The sequence below is a fragment of the Petaurus breviceps genome, unplaced genomic scaffold (assembly GCF_028583685.1).
Source record: "Petaurus breviceps papuanus isolate PSGF00001 unplaced genomic scaffold, PetGlider_PUasm1.0 76, whole genome shotgun sequence".
NCBI classification, from domain to species: domain Eukaryota; kingdom Metazoa; phylum Chordata; class Mammalia; order Diprotodontia; family Petauridae; genus Petaurus; species Petaurus breviceps.
In genome coordinates, this window is record NW_027186473.1 from 11,198,229 (window position 1) to 11,215,955 (window position 17,727).

The 17,727-nt window shown below is 40.2% G+C and overlaps 1 long non-coding RNA gene across 1 annotated transcript in view; it reads right to left on the bottom strand.

Annotated features, from left to right (window-relative positions):
• Positions 1–3,065: 3,065 nt before the first annotated feature.
• The window catches only part of LOC138174712 (uncharacterized), a 119,123-nt gene continuing 104,461 nt past the window's right edge, over positions 3,066–17,727 (bottom strand). The window contains exons 3-4 of the long non-coding RNA XR_011171803.1: positions 4,610–4,743; positions 3,066–3,423 (exon numbers count right to left, since the gene is read on the bottom strand). This is a non-coding gene — a long non-coding RNA (uncharacterized lncRNA). The remainder of the gene's footprint in view (positions 3,424–4,609; positions 4,744–17,727) is intronic.

Genomic DNA, 17,727 nt, shown 5'->3' on the forward strand with positions numbered 1-17,727 from the left:
AGAGAGAGAGAGAGAGAGAGAGAGAGAGAGAGAGAATTTATTGTTTAATTGCTAAGTGCTGGAGATACAAATATAAAAGAGAGGAAAGACAGTCCCTACTCTCAAGAACTTTACACTGTAATTGGGAGAGACAACATATAAAAAAGAGCTGGAAAGAGGTGTGGGGAGGAAGATGGAGGAAGATGCTCACCCTGGGCCTATATTGTGGGTGAGGAAGCAGAAAAAAAGTACAAAAAGTGACACATGAAGTAGAGCGTGAAGGGAGCATGACTGGGGCCCCTGCTGAAATGGCAATATTAATAAGAGAGTCACCAATCAGGAGAGTAGTGCTCCAGGAGGAGGTTTTTTTATTATACATGTTACATGTTACAAATATTCACACACATGTACATTGAAACAGAATATTTTGTTTTATTTTATTTTTGCTTTTTTGGAGGGGGAAGCCAGGGCAACTGGGGTTAAGTGACTTGCCCAAGGTCACATGACTAGTAATTGTTAAGTGTCTGAGGTCAGATTTGAACTCAAGTCCTCCTGACTCCAGGGCTGGTGCTTTATTCACTGTGCCACCTAGCCTCCCCAGAATATTTTATTTTAATATCATATGGTAAGATTTATTCTGTTGTTGGGGTTGTTTGCTTTCTTGTGGAGGAAGGGGGAGTTGTTTTTCAAGATGAAGTTAGTTTCCTCAGCCTTGGGAAGCCAGGAAGCCTTGTCTGGGTGAAGCAGACACATTTTAGGGCTACCCTTTCCTATCGGGATGTTCAGTAAGGTTCTAAATACAGAACTTCTCAGGATACAGGATGTCCTAATACATCTACCCCAATGACCCCCAAATGATGGAATGATGCTGTATAACCCCAAACCCTTTCCTTGTTTGTTTGTTTGTTCAGTTTGCAACAGATCTTTGTTGTGAAATCACATTCACAGCCTGTCTGTGCCTATAAATGGCCAGAGAGTTCTCCTAATGCTTCCAAGTTCCATTTATAGCATGCTGATGGTCCAGTGCAGATTCTATGGCTTATGCTTTTCCAGGTTAGCCTTGGGCCCAGTCACTGGTGTGACCAATAAGCTTCACCCCTTAGCGTCAGGCCGAGGAGTGTGAGCGTGAGCACAGCAGCTCTTCCCATTCTGGAGGCCTTGTTGGCAGGTTTCAGAAAACCTGTAGCTTATTTACGTCTTTAATCCTGGGTTGCTGCCACAGCTCATTTGGGGACCCGGAGCCCTGTTTAATATTAAGCTCCACTACCCTCCTCCCTCTCCTTCCCATTTGAATGAGAAGGGATGGGTCCAGATATGTTTTGTGTTTGGCAAGGAAGCTCATACTCTTGGGATCATTACAATAGTCCTCTCATGTGAAGCTGAGAGTAAAGGCTGTGGGTTCTAAAGTGCTTAATGGGAGACAGAGAGAGACAGAGAGAGAGAGAGAGAGAGAGAGAGAGAGAGAGAGAGAAGGCCTTCCCAACAATGTGCCATGTGAGGCTATGTCATTTATGGCAGAAGGCAAAGAGCCAGAAATCTCGGGAGGTCTGAGGGGAAAATATTCCCTCTTCAAAAACAGCCTTTGTGATTTTTCTTTTAAATGAAAATGTGAACAAATAATGCAAATAATTGGGCATCCATATTGCAAGTTCATAGTATGAGAACATATTATATGATACATTTCTGTCTTTCATAGGAATATTTTAGCTATAACTATGCAGTAGACTGTAAGGTCCTTGAAGATCAGGATTTATTTCCTTTTTATCCCAAGGAATTTTTAGGGGACACAACACATAAAGAGGAGAGTAAAGGCTTAGAAAGGTAGGGAGGGGCCCAGTTGTAAAGGGCATTGAAAGCCAAATCAAAGATTTCATCTTTGGTCCTGTGAGCCTTTGGAGTCTACTGAGCATGGAGGTGACATAATGAGTCCTGTGCTTTATGAAGGTCACTATGGCAGGGGAGTGAAGGAGGAACTGGGGTGCAAAGAGACTTGAAGCACAGAGACTAATCAGAAGGCTGTTTCAAGTCTAGGGCATGAGGTGAGGAGGGCCTGAACCAGAGTAGTGGCTGTGTCAGAGGAGAGAAGGGGAGGTGAATTAGAGATGGTGTGAAGGTAGAAATGATGATAGGAAGGAAGAAAGGAAGGGAGGAAAAAAAGAAAGAAGGGAAGGAGAGTGGAAAATAGGAAGGGAGAAAGGGAGGAAATAAGCATTTAAATGCCTACTGTGTGCCAGACACTGCCCTAAGCATTTTCCCTCCAGGAGCTGACATTATTTTTTTTAATTAAATTATTCATTTTTAGTTTTCAACATAACTTCTATAAGTTTTAAATTTTCTCCCATAAAAATTTTTGTACATATGGGTCCTTTTCCCATTTTTATTATCTCTCTGGGATAGCCCTAGAAGTGGTACTACTGGGTCAAAGGGTATGCACATTTTTATAGCCCTTCTGGCATAGTTCCAAGTTGCTCTCTGGAATGGTTGGATCAGCTCATAGCTCCACCAACAATGAATTAGTTTTCCAACTTTCCCACATCCTCTCCAACATTTATCATTTTTCTGTTTTGCCATGTTAGCCAATCTGATAGGTGTGATGTGGTACCTCAGAGTTGTTTTGATTTATCTCTCTAAAAAATAATGATTTAGAGCATTTTTTCATATGACTACAGATACCTTTAATTTCTTCCTCTGAAAACTGCCTGTTCATATCCTTTGACCATTTATCAATTGGGGAATTACTTGTATGCAAATTTGACTCAGTTCTCTATATGTTTTAGAAATGAGACCTTTGGGGGTGTCTAGGTGGCGCCCTGAATAGAGCACCGGCCCTGGAGTCAGGAGAACCTGAGTTCAAATTAGACCTCAGACACTTAACACTTGCTAGCCATGTGACCTTGGGCAAGGCACTTAACCCTAATTGTCCTACCTTCCCTTCTTCAAAAAGCAAAAAAACCAAAAAAAACCCGAAACCCCCACCCCAAAACCCAACAACAACAAAACAAAGAAACAAGGCCTTTATCACAGACGCTGGTTATAAAAATTCTTTCCCAGTTTTCTGCTTCCCTCCTAATCTTAGTCACATTGGCTTTGTGCAAAATTTTTTCAATTTAATGTAATCAAAATTAAAGGAGTTGACACTCTAATGGGGGAAGACAAAACACAAGAGGAGGCTGAAGGTGATGGGTACGGAATGAAGAAGAAGGATAATGGGACCTAGCTCAGGGTCCTAGTTTTAAAGTCCAGAACCCTTGATGGGGCTAGGAGGTGAATGAGGACCAGTCCTGTCCCCTTCATAAAACAGGCTCCAAGGGGAACTCATTAATGGGAGAGCCTTGCAGTTGAATGTTCCATGTTGAGAAGGCTGCAAGAATGGTTTGATGTTCCAGGGCAAGAAGGGCCCATGCTCTGAGGGAAGTTCCAGGCTAAGACTGGAAGCCTAGAAGCCTGGAACAGGGTGAAGAAGGAACAACAAATCGAGGGGCAATTATTGACAAGAACAAAAGGTTTAGCATAGGATTCAGTTAATGAACTCTCTCAGTACATTTAAAATAATTTGAATTATAAAAATTCTGTATACATACAACAGTTTCAAAAATAAACCCAGTGGGGAATAGAGAAAGAGAAGATAATTTATCTATAAATGAATACAATTTATAAACAAAAGGCATCAATGAAACTTTTTAAATATTAAAAACCAAACCCAGCACAGTACATTTACAAACCACAGGTCTACTATGTAAATGTTTTCTTCCAATACATACCCATGGCTGGTCTTCCTGTTACCTCCTAGTGCCTGATCTAAATGGTGCTAAATCCCTGTCTGGGAATTCACTTCTACAGCAGCAACACAGTGAACGACACTTATTGCAACAAGCCCATGCCCTAAGTTTTTCTCCTAGACAATCATAAGGCTCTTTCCTGCAGCATGAGTGCATGCTTCTTATTTGGTGTTTGGTTTTCCAAGTCCAGACGTTTGACCCATCAGTGTGGAAAACTCCCACTGTGGAACACCAGTGCAGACTGGCAACTCCTGTCTGTAATTTATATTCTTTTTCTTTGTTTGTTTTTTGCTTTTTGGAGGGGCAATTGGGGTCAAGTGACTTGCCCAAGGTCACATGGCTGGTTTTTTTGTGTTAAGTGTCTGAGGCCTGACTTGAACTCAGGTCCTCCTGACTCCAGGGCCGGTGCTCTATTCACTGCGCCACCTAGCCACCCCTGTAATTTATATTCTTAAGGAGTTGCCCATGGCACTGAGAGCTTAATTCGTACTTAATAATCTTGACTTGACTTGACTTTTTCATGGCTACCCAGCTCATATATGGAAAGAGGAACCTAGGTCTTCCTGAGTCTAAGCATGTTATATCTATCCACTATAACACACTGTGCCCCTATTTTGGAACTAGCAGAAAGCAAATCTCTTCTTTAGAAATACTGAAAGCAGGGGCAGCTAGGTGGTACAGTGAATAGAACACTGGCCCTGGAGTCAGGAGGACCTGAGTTCAAATTTGACCTCAGCCACTTAGCACTTACTAGCCATGTGACCTTGGGCAAGTCACTTAACCCCAATTGTCCTAAAAAAAAATACCGAAAGCACAGAGTAGACAAAGATTTAGAAATGAATAGTACTCACCCATTTCTCAGTATGATACCTTCTTCTGAAAGAGGCTTCCATTGCTTATTCCATTCAGCTCTACTCTGTCTTTTGTGAGATCAGGCACTGATATCCACCAGCCGTTCTATTTCTCTTCATGCCTTAGAGCCTGTCTATACCAATCAGAGAGATAGTGCAGAACAGGAGACAGAACCATGAGAAATGATACATTTAATGGGGTCCCTTACTTTGACTTTGGGAGATGACTGAGAGTGCTAGAGCTGGGAAACACAAATACAATCCTGAGTGGCCAGTTCAGTGTCATATCATGTTTGCCTTATACTGAACACTAACTCACCATGAGAGGAGGGAGGAAAAATAGTCTAAAAATGACCTTCACGGCCACACTTTCACACCTCATTCAATCTTTCTTGTCTCTTACACTTGCTCTATTTGTTTTTCTTCTCACTTATAATAGCTCCAGCCCCAGCTCCCCTAGTTCTAAATGGACACGGGATTGAAAGAGTCAAATACCTTTCATTCTTCATCACAGGTTAGAAAAACAAATTGTGTCTTTGTCACGGTTCTCATGTTGAGTGGGCTGGAACCCAGGCCCTCTTAGTTTAGGTTCTATTTTGGAAACTTGAAGGTCATTCAATAATTAACGAAAGGAGGTTTACCCGGGTATATCATGGAGAGGATATTTAACAACAAAAGAAAGAACAGCTAGCATTTATACAGTGCTTTAAGTTTTGCAAAGTGCCTTACAAATACTATTCTATTTGATCTCTACAACAACCCTGGGAGGTAGATTCTATATTGCCCCCATTTTCTGGAAAAGGAAACTGAGTCTGAGTTTAAAGACTTGCCTAGGATCACACAGTGGATAATAATGGTAATGATGATGATGATAAAGCTAACATTTATGTGGCTCTTACTATGTATCAGACACTTTGCTAAGCATTTTGCAATTATTATTTAATCTCATGCTCACAACAACCCTGGATAGTAGCTGCTATTATTATCCCAATTTTAGAGATGGGGATACTAAGGCAAATAAAGATTAAGTGACTTACCCAGGCTCACACAGCTAATAAGTGTCTGAGGCTGGATTCGAACTCAGGTCTTTCTGATTCCAAGCCCAGCATTCTATCCACTGTGCTACCTAGCTGCCTCATGAGTTATACTAAAGCACTTAGCTTGGGTAGACCTCCATATGAAAATGAGTCCAATCAGCAAATAGGGTTTGGTAACTGTTAAGGACATCCACCAAAACTGAAGGGACCAGACTCCGTAGGGGTGGGTCTTTTTATGTTCTTAGATGACTAAGAAGCCATATCAAATCAGATCAAAGTTTTCTTGCACTACACCACCTAACTTTCAGCTAGTTTTAAGATTAAAAAGAAAAAGACAAATAATCATCCCACTGGAGATGATCACCTACCTGTCCCAACATCTCTCCATGCATTCTTTTTAGGTTATATGTTGTCTTTTATCATAACTTATTTTCCCCTTTTAAGTCTCCCTTTGAGGTTTATTTTAACCTGAATTTCTCTTGTGTAAAATGTAAAGTGTGAATGGTTTGATTTTCCTCAGCCCACTAGCCCCCAGCTCCTAGAAATGGCCCTGTATGGGTCTATGTACCTACAAAGATTTCTGTCCCTTACAGCTGTAAAATTTCATGGATCTCATCTCTCCCTCCCTCTACTGTACTGTCATATTATTTATTGTAGTGTCATTATTATAGTGCTCAGTGCTTTCATAGTTTTTGCCTTCAAAGTACATTTCCAGCACTAATCAAAAACTGTCGGAAAACAAACAAACAAACAAAAAAACCAAGAAAGAGCACAATGGAGGAAAGCCAGATCACCGTGTACTCAAAGTTCAAGGAATTTTTCAGGTTCAAGCTTTCTGGGGACACAATGAGCTTTAACATTGGTTTCTGTTTATATATAATAATAATAAGATAATGATGATGATAAAACTCACATTTATGTAGGTCTTACTATGTTCCAGGCACTTTGCTAAGCATTTTGCAATTATTATTTCATCTCATGCAATGTTTAATCCTTATGTATGTGTTCCTCCATGTGTGCACCATGGCCATGATCTTCTGTGTATGTTCTCTATGTGTGTCTAATCTTCATACCTCTGGCATATTTCTGTTCCCATACTTCAGGTTTTTGAAAAGAATTTCCCAATGGTAATTTTCTCGCTATGCTATTTCACTAAATGCTTTTCATTTGAATGACTTGTGAGCCCTGACTTACTAGAAAATGTAAGCAAATCAGTGGGGGCTCATACTTCCTGTTTTATTTGGTTTAGTAAATGTGACTCCATAGAGTGCCCTGAACTCAGATATCTTTTCAATAAGCCCCATGTACATGTTAGGGGAGTATAGGTGTTCTACTTCTGATGTTATCTCAACCTCACTTCATTATAAATTTTTGATCACATAAGACTATTACCCAAACTGTTCTACAGAATCCTGTTGTGCAGGATATGGATAAGGATGGAAAAGTAGATTGAGTGCTGGACTTGGAATCAAAAAGATTTGCATTTGGGGCAGCTAGGTGGCACAGTGAATAGAGCACTGGCCCTGGAGTCAGGACTGCCTCAGACACTTTACACTTACTAGCTGTGTGACCTTGGGCAAGTCACTCAACCCCAATTGCCCTGCCTCCCCCCCACCTCCAGAAAACAAAAACAAAAAAAAAAGATTTGGATTCAAATTCTGACTCAGACACTTCTTACTTGTGTGATCTTGGGCAAGACATCTAACATGCCTGAACCTTAGTTTCCACATCTGTAAAATGGGAATAGTAATCACACCTACCTTAAAGGGATATGGTGAGGACCCATTGTGATAGTGTAGGAAAATATGTTGTAACCCTTAAGGCATTATATAAATAAGTTATTATTATTCTATGAAAAATGTTGATGCCAGTGATGTTTTCCCTCTAAGTATGAAATATCAGGCATAGCAAGTTTCCAATAAGAAGATAGGTTTAGTCATTTCTATTTTGCTCCAAAATTTCTCTAATTACCCTTAATCCCAGGGGTATACCATGGTCTGGGTCTCCACTCAGCTGCCAAAGTGATCTTCCTGAAGTACTAGTCTAACTGTATCTCTGAACTGCCCCTCCTTCCCCCAGTAGACTCCCAGTGGCTCCCTATTACCTCCAGAATCAAATATAAAATCTGTTTGGCATTCAAAACTCTTCACAACTTGGCTGTTCCCAGTCTTTCCAGTCATCTTACATTTTCCTCCCCTTCGTGCACTTTATGATCCACAAATACTGGTCTTTTTGCTCTTCCTTGCAAAAAACACTCCATCTGCTATCCCTTGAATACTCTATTCCATCCCCAACTCTGCACCTTTTCATTGGCTGTCCTCTACACCTAGAATGCTCTCTCCTTACTTCCACCTCCTGGGTTCCCTGGTTTCCTTCAGGGCTCAGCTCACATCTGTCTTTTTGCAGACACTTTTCATGATCCTTTCTGGTGTCTGCCTTCTGGGAATACCTTTCATTTACACTGTATAGATCTTGTATATACCGTGTTTTTCATCTTCTCTGCCCCATTAGAATGTGAACTCCTTGAGGGCAGGGTCAGAGTTTTTGCCTTTATATTCTCAGCACTGAGCACAATGATTGACACATGGTATGATTTTAATAAATGCTTATCGTGCTGACTGACTGATCTACCATCAATACCTGGCATAGGACCTGGATCAAAATGGGTGTTTATTAAAATACTCATTTCCTGTTTTTCCTGCCTCTTAGAATTTTATTTTTAAGTGATTCACAAATGATAGTGTGACTTGCAGATGAATCGTATTCTGGAGAATTGGCAAATTAAAAACATAGTGTGGAGTTTCCAGCTGGGAGGGACCTCAAAGATCACTTAATTCAACTTCCTCATTTAAGTGAACTAAGGCCCATAGTAGGAGAGTAACTTGGTCAAGGTCATATAACTAATAAATGTCAGAGTCAAAATTAGAACCCATATCCTCAGTCTCTAAATCCATTGCTCTTTCCATGACACTGGGTTGCTGCTCACAGTGATTTGTTTCAGGTTCATTGAAAGGAGCATTCTGTCAAATGAAACATTCTCATATTTGCATTGAAATAAAGCCTGAGATTCATGCATTTAGGATTAGTTCTGCTTTTCCTGATTCCTCCCCCTCTCCTGGATGTTTTATTTTTTATTCTTTTTTTTTTGGGGGGGGTACTTCTTGCTGTTCTTGAGTATTGGGGATGCTCTGTGATTTGTCCTAAAGGAGCCAAAAATGTGGTTTTGCTTTGTATACTTAGAGCTGGTTTCTATGTCAGACACACACATTGGGTGGATCACAAGTAAAGGTCTCTCAAAGGAGAAGGTCAGAGTCTTGGTTCCTTTTCCATATGTGTTTGGAGCAGTGTTTCTGGCTGGATTGTGAATAGAAAAGGAGCTTTGAAAAATGTGTGCTGGGGCTTGGTTCCACATCTGGAAACGCTGATGGTCAGTTATGATTTTAAAGCACTCGGGTCATTCTCTTCTTGAGCAGAACTTCAATGTACCTTGAAGGCAAACGCGATTCTTTCCAGTTTCTCAAGATTTTCCAGTGGTCTCCTTTCTGAAAACCAAGAGAGTTCAAACCAATATGCCACAAGGACATTTACATATATCATTGTTCTCCCAGGAGTAAACCCTACTAATCTAGTGTGCTACCTGTTAGATTCCATCCATAAGAAGCTACACATTTCAAATGGTGCATGGATTTTTAAGAACAGCAAGTTAGATTCAGTTCTTTTGGTCACATTGAAGGGGAAAATAATATCAGGAAACAAATGGAAAGTCAGGTGTTTTGGTACACTTAGAAAACAAATGGGAAAAGAGAGGCAACTATAGAGAATCTGTTCATTTAGTCTCACGTAAAAAATATGTCATATTATAAAGAAGAGGTTTTTTCCACCTCTGTATTTTACCTCACAGGGAAAGACAGGGTTCAAGATTCCTATAAATTCTTCTTTCTGTTGAATAAAGCAGTATTGATTTATGGGTGGCTCTGTGAAAGGTTCTAGGGCAGAGGCTCAGCTGAGAGTTTATGAATTCATATTTTTAAAAATATACAACTGTTATTTCATTATAATTTGGTTCCTTTGCAATACTATGTGTTTGATTTGTAATACTATGTATTTTATAATACTGTTTTATTTGTAATATTATGTGTTTTATTTGTAATACTATATTTTATTTTATAATGCTACATGTTTTATTTGTAACACTACATATCTTGTTTTGCAATACTGTGTTTTATTTGTAATACTAAGTGTTTTATTTTATGCATTTAAAAATATTATTCTAAGACAGGGTCCATGAGATTTCACCAGACTGTCAAAGGGACCCTTACACAAAAATGCTAAGAACCTCTGGTTTAGGCAAACCCAGTTCCCCTGAGGAACAGAGACATTAGCAACGAAGAAGCATACTATATGAAAGAAAAAACAGAAAACAGAACCAAAAGAAACACCACTGAGTACCTCCGCCCTATACAGGACAACACAAGGAGCCAGAATCGAAAGTAAAGTTTGTTCTAGGAGTTGAAGCCTCCCAGTAAATGATGGTTATAATATTGGTGATGACACAAGGAATCCGGGCTACAGGAGATGGGGAGACTCTCTAAAAGGTCAGCCTGAGATCAGTGTCATCTTCCATAAGATTGTTCTGTAGGGGCTAAAGTCTGAAATTTTGGACTTCCAGGTAGCTAACTGAATTAGGAAACAGGTGAGGTGTGTATAATCAGGATTTGGGGGTACTCTAGGACACACCAGCCTGAGGCCAACAACATTTCTGATGGGGCTGTTCCAGTAGGTTATCCAAAAAATACAGACTCCAGTAATGTGAAGGGATTAGTAACAACATTGTGTCAAGATCCCAGCCCAGGGTCAGGACTGTGATCCAAGGCCCAGGGCTATGGAAAAAGGCAGGTCTTGGCAACCTATTACCCAAAGACTACAGGGCAGAAGTTTCCAGACAGTACTGGAGACAGGCTGTAGCCCCACTCCTAACCAACAAGAGTTCTAGCACAAAGTCTTAATCCAAGAATGGAGACATTCTAACATGAACAAACAGAAGAAAACCCATACTATAGTGAAGAAATATTATGTGTTCAAACAACCTTAAGGAAAAAAACTCTAAACCTAGAGGAAAGGTATTAGCTCAAAAATAACCACAAGTAAAACCTCAGGAAAAAAAATAAGTTGGCCAAAAGGATTTCAAGAGGGGATGGAGTAAATCAAAGGAGAGCTGAAATAAGAGATTTAAAAATTGGAATTAGTACACTTGGAAAGAGAATAAAGAGCGTATAGAAAAAAATGAGCAATCTTACTCAAGTAGTTTGCTCCCTAGGAAAAAAAAATATAATGGAGCAAACAAAACTCAATGATTCAATGAGACAACAAGAAGCAGTAAAACAAAATCTAAAGTTCATCTCTGGAGCTATGGAAGTGACCCTTGGTTCTCCAAGGCTATGCTAGTGGAACATAAGCTCTCTGTATGATAAGGATGGAGACTGGATTGAGTAAGATCTACAGCATCAGGCTGTCCTTGAGAGGCTCTCAACTAAGCTCATTCTAGGTCATAATTTACTCATCAGATACCCATATTTAGGTCTCATCCTCCCTTCATTTTGACTTGACTGACTTGTAGGGAACTTTTGTAAATTAGTCCTGCCCCAAAGAAATTGAGGGGGTGGCCCAGTAAATATAGTAATATGAAACCCACATGCATTATCTCTTTAGGCTACTTAGATCCACTTCACTCTTTCTTTCTTTCTGAGACACTGATTAAAGGTGAGAAAAGCTAGAGAAAATTTTGTAGGTCGGTAAAATTTGTTGGAGAGTTTTCACTTGCTTTCAGGGGCTGGGTGGTACTTTAGTGAGGAGGTTGTTTCTAATCTATCAGTAAGCCTGCTTTGGGAACTCCTGGAAGCAAGTTTGGATTGTTCTGTTCATCTTATTTGTCTCAAAAAAAACCAAACCCCAACCCTCATTCTAAAAGGGTTTCATCTAGAAGGTGAGGTTTTTATGAGAAATTCTTTTACAACATTGAAAAGCTATTAAGATCATCAATCCATTTTCCTCTTTTCACTATGGGTTCATACATATTCTTCTCAATTTGAATTTTTAAAAATCTCAACTGAAAGTTTAAAACTAGATGTTCTCTTTCAAAGCTTATTAAACTTTTGAACAAATCACCCTCCATGCTCTATGTAAAAGGAATCCTTGATGTTTACCTAACTTACAGAGATGCTTATTTTAATAGAGGAAATGATTGCCTCATGGGTCAGTTTACTTTACTTTCTGAAGTAAGAAAATCCATCAAGCTAAAAAACTGATTCCAACTCTTCTTAAGAAAAAAGAAATCTAATAGCTATTAGTGGTGCCTTGTGGCCTGTTCATACAAAATAGAAATATGCTCCAGCCAAGCTGCTTTGGCACCTGGAGGGAAAAGGAGGTGGGCTTGCACCTGGTGGGGAGGGGCTACCCTTCAGCCTGATGGATGTGCTCTTTAGTCTCTTACATCAGTTGGAGATGAGACTCCTGCTTCTCTACAAGGCTATGGGGTACTTGAAATATAGAAATGCACTAAAATTTCTCCCAACTGTGACCATAAAAAAAGATGCTAATATTAATAAGTATGCATTCACATAGCACTTTGAGGTTTGTAAAGTGTTTAACACACATCATATCTTTTTAGTCTCACAACACTGAGGTAGGTGTTACAATAATCAACATTTTACAGATGAAGATGCTAAGATAGAGAAGTTAAGTGACCTGGCTAGGGTCATACAGCTACTAAGTACCTAAGGCATTCACTGCACTACCTACCTCAAATTGTCTCTGATCCCCAAAGTCAACTGACAAGGTGCCATGGCAGGAGAAGGTCAGCAGTATGTATTTCTTCAACTCCAACAGGGCCCCTACAGTCACAGGACCTCTCTCCCCCTGCCCTGGACCTTAACCCAGCCCTCATTGTATCACTGTATGTTTGTTTTCTAATGGGTGCCTGAATCCCTGGACAGAACTTTAAGACTAAATATGGATAATTTCAGATTATCCATCATGTTAGCTGCCTCTGGATAGAGCCTTAGGCCTGCATTCAGGCAGACCTGAGTTCAAATCTGGCCTCTGACACTTCCTATCTATCACTTCATCATGACTGCCTCAGTTTCTTCAACTGTAAAATGGCAATAATAATAGCACCTACCTCCCAGGATTTTGTGAGTATCAGATGATAAAGCACTTAGCACCACGGTTGGCATAGAGTAGGTGCTATATAAATGGCTAATCCCTCCCCTCTTCCCTTCTCCAATTCATTGAGAGACTACTGTAGAAAGAGGACTTCTGTATGAAGTCAGATTGACAGAGATGTATCAAGCCTCACTTGACCTACTTACCAATCTCCACTTTTTTTTTGGTGTAGATGTGATTTCATAGCAGTATAGGGAACTCCCAGTGAGGAAATCCAATCTACCAATGCAGATATGCAATCTAAAGTCTTAATGGCCTAGAACCTTGAGAGGTTGTGACTTGTCTCATATGTGCCAGAAGTGGGTCTTGAACCTAGGTCTTCCTGATTGTGCTGGCTGGCTCATAGTCCATTCTACAGTCATCACATAGTCCAGATTTACTGGGACAGGCCTAATTTTGGGAAATATCATTAGCTTTGTACAATGAATCTATGCAAAAGCTTTACTGCCCATTCATAACTCCTGATTTTTAGATGAGAAAATATGATAAGCATAGTTATGGTGGACAGTCCAGCTATCCAGACTGACTCTATCCCTCCAGTATCCCTTGCATCCCATACAACCCATGGACTACTCTCTGTTCCCTGCACTTGCATTCTTTCTATGCTTTTGCACACATGTTCTCTATGCCTGGTATGTTCTCCCTCCTCAACTCTGCTTCCCCAAATCCCCAAGTCCATCAAAGGACTAGCTCCTAGACTAGCTTTTCTCCATCTCCCCAGTTATTAGCACCTCCTCCTACCAAATTACTTTGTATTTTGTGTTTACTCATCCACATACATGTTATTCTCTCTCCCCTAGGAGAATCCTCTGTTTGGTTTTAAAAGTCTTTCATAATAGACGACTTCTGACTTTTCCAGACCTTACTCTTCCTTGTATACTGGGCAATTCAGGGATCTTCCCCTCCTAGCTGTTCCTCACAGAAGATATTTTATCTCCAGACTCTGTGCCTTTTCCCTGGTCGTGCCCCGTGCCTGGGATGCCTGCCCTCTTCATCTCTTCCTCTTGAATTCCCTGGCCTCCTTCAAGTCCAAGCGAAAATCCCACCTTCCAAAAGAAACTTCTCCAGATGCTGCTCAATGTCATTGTCTTCTCTGAGATTATTTCTAATTTATTTTCTTTGTACGTGTTGTCTCCCCATCATACTGTGAGTTCCTTGAAAGCAGGGACTGTCTTTTACCTTTCTATGTATCCTCAGCACTTAGCATAGTAATTGAAACAATACATGCTTAATAAACGCTCATTGATTTGACTTGACTAGAGTGTAAGTTTCTTGAGATCAAGTACTGTTTTAATTTTCATTTCATATTTTCACATTTCCCCAGCACCAAGAAAAATGGCTGGCATGACTTAGATGCTTAAAAAAATGCTTGTTAAAGGAAAATGATAAATGCTGGAGAGGATGTGGGAAAATTGGAACACTAATACGTTGTTGGTGGAGTTGTGAACTGATCCAATCATTCTGGAGAGCAATTTGGAACTATGTCCAAATGGCTATAAAAAACGTGCATACCCGTTGACCCAGCAATATCACTTCTAGGGCTGTATCCTAAAGAAGAGATCATACAAGTGGGAGGAAGACACCCGTTTGCATAAAAATATTTAAAGCAGTTCTTTTTGTGGTGGCAAAGAATTGGAAATCAAGGGGATGCCCATCAACTGGGGAATGGCTAAACAAGTTGTGGTATATGAATGTAATGGAATACTATTGTGCCATAAGAAATGAAGTGCAGACAAACTTCATAATATCCTGGAGAGACTTATATGATCTGATGCCAAGTGAGGAGAGCAGAACCAGGAAAACTTTGTACACAATTCCAGACACATCCTATCTGTGACTAACTTTGATAGACTGGGCTCCTCTCAGCAATGCAAGGTTATAAGACAGCTTCAAAAGGTGCATGTTGGAAAGGATATCCACATCCAGAGAAAGAACTACAGAATTTGAGTGCAGATTGAAGCAAACTACTTGCTCTCTTTTTTGTGTTTTGTTTTTTTTCATGACTTCTTTCTCACTATTCTCTTCATCGGTTATAATTCTTCTTTACAACCTGACTAATGCTTAACGAGAAGGTATTTATAAAGCCTACATCAGATTGCATGCCACCATGGGGGAGGGTAGGGGGATAAAATTGGAAACCCAAGGGATTGTGGAACTGAATGTTGTAAACTAAAAGTAGATAAACAGATTTAATAAAATAAAATTTAAAAATAAAAAAAAATACTTGTTGAATTGAACAGGCAATGAGGGGAAAAATATCCTCTTCTTCCTCCTTTCTCCTCCAACTTACCACCCTTTGACCTCAATATATCTCAAATTTTTATCTGTAAAAAAGTAGACTTGGCTAAAAATCTGGAGGAGGCTATCACATCAGCATATTTGTGGAGAGATTCTCATACCACTGTACTCAAGTCTCTAAACATTCCATGGCTTTTAGTGCTCCACTGAATTATTACTGTAATGGTATGGAAAGGGCCCTCTGTTTTCCAAGACTCTATCAGTGGTGGACAAGGGGCAACCTTTCACAGCTGACCCAACTGGAGAGATTGTTGTCTGTTGTCCAAGGACCAAGTCAGCTAAGTTCAGTAAGACTTATGCCCAGAGGTCTAAAGGCTTAGGAATGAATATTTTGGGGTCAAAGCAATTCTTGAACCCACCTCCCAAGGTGTGGAAGGAGATAGTGGTGAAGTAACTGCCTGGAAGAAATCACAGACCATTGAAGTACTATCTCTTATTTCTTTTTCTTCATCTTCCTGGGACTTAGGTAGCTATATAGTAGGTGATAGTACAGACTGTCTCCATGGTTTCCTTGGGATTAATCTCTCCCAGAAAACCTTTGCTCATTGCAAGGGGAGAAAGAAATTAGAGGCTTGAACTAGATTGCCTCTGCTATGATTCAAGGATAACTCAAGTTGTTCTTCCAAACAAAATACAATGCCATACTGATACTGTTTCTTTGTTAGAAATAAGTTATCAGTTCAGGGATCCTCCTACAATCTTCCTCAGCAACAGATTTTAGTCCCACAATAGTGTTATTAGAACACAGCTAAGCCAGGGACATTCTCAACATTGCCAGGAAACTAATCTCTAACTCTCATGAAAATCATGTATATCTGATCATGGTTTAGGATAATGCTGTGAAGAACTACTTGTGTTTCTTATTTTTGTCTTATACTATGAAACAAATACCGCTAGACACCTACACACTCACCAGGACTCATATTCAGAGTTCTTTGCATGGGAAGTCCACCCAAGCTGTCAAAATTCACAAACTCAAAAGAAATGACCAGAAATTCATTCCCCTTTCTCAGTTATGATTCAGTCCATCAGGCATGACCATTTGCCACAACACCCTTGAGTTTGAAAGCATAATTCTTAGCAGGACAGAATGAGAGAAGGAAATTTCTCTGGCAGTAGACTGAGATGACTATGTAGTTTATCCACCCTCCTCCAAAAGATTTAAAAAGCAACAAAAAATACCCTTAGGAGATGAACCTTTTGAAACAGGAAGACTGCATTCCTGGGACCAGATAGCAGGATTGTTTTGTCCCCACTCTCCCCACCAAGACATGATGCACTAGTTAGTCAGACATTTCCAGGCATTGGTGCTTTAGGGAGAAGGAATCTGACTGGAATTGTTTAAGAAACTGCTCCAAAGAGGGACATCTACTATGTGTTCCACAATGGAGGACTGTGACTGGGAGGCTTTGTATCAATTGCTGAAAGAGGGAACACATTTTAGGCATAGTATGGGGAACTGTGGAGGGGAGCTATTGCCACCAATTTTGGCAGCTGGGGCAAGAAACACGGAATGTTATCTTAAATCAACATTTTAAATAGAAATTCATTTGGGAAGGAGAAGCCCCAGAACATAAGGCCCCAGTGCAGGGGGATGGGGAGGAAGAGTTTGCATGGTGAGAAAATGGGAAGGAGTGATCTGGGGAGAAACTCATCTGAGGCCCCTCTGATACTACTACTAAAGGAATCCAAGTGATTCCTTCAAGGCTCACTTGAGAGGGATGTCACGTCCTACATCCCTACTTCTATACCCCATCTCAGGTTTTCATCACCTCTAAGGAGACTGCTCTCCTGAAGAGCAGGGACTGGTTTTTACCTTTCATTGTACCTCCAGTGCTTAGTACAGTGCCTGGCCCATAGTGGGTACTCAATAAATGCTAGTTGATTGATTGACCCAATCAAGATTCTAGTAGCTGTTATTTACTACCCCTAGGTCACTCTTCCTTCCTCAGTTAGTTCAGTGCTCAACTCAGGTTTTTTTCTCTTCCCCAAATCCTACCCTCATACCAGGTGACTTTAACATATAGAACAATAATTCCTCAAACTCTCCAACTTCCCAATTCCTCAACTTATTAATTTCCATGATTTATTTAGTCTTCCCTCCATCTCCGCTAGTCACAGAAACTGTCATACTTTTGATCTTGCCATCACCCATAAGGGTTCCATTTCTATGTTTGTGAACTCTGAACTTCCTTTGTCTGATCATAATAATTTGTCATTCCATCTTTCTCCCTGTCTTACAACCGTGTATGTACTTTGTCCATCATGACCTTCAATCCCTCCAGCCCTCAGCTTTTTTTCCCCTCTGCACTGGTCACATTCTCTTCTTTCCCCATTCTTGACCCCTTTGTTGGACTTTATGCCATGTTGTATCCAGTTGCTTGCCTCCTTGTCCTATCACCAACATTTCCATGCCAAGACCCAGCCCTTGATTACTCTCACTGCTTTTGTTTCTGTACATATGCTGCTGAAGTAAAGTAGAGAAAACCATGAAAGTAGGGTGAATTAATTCACTATGAATTTATATCACATAGTCTTATCTGAGTTCTTACTAAAGGAAAC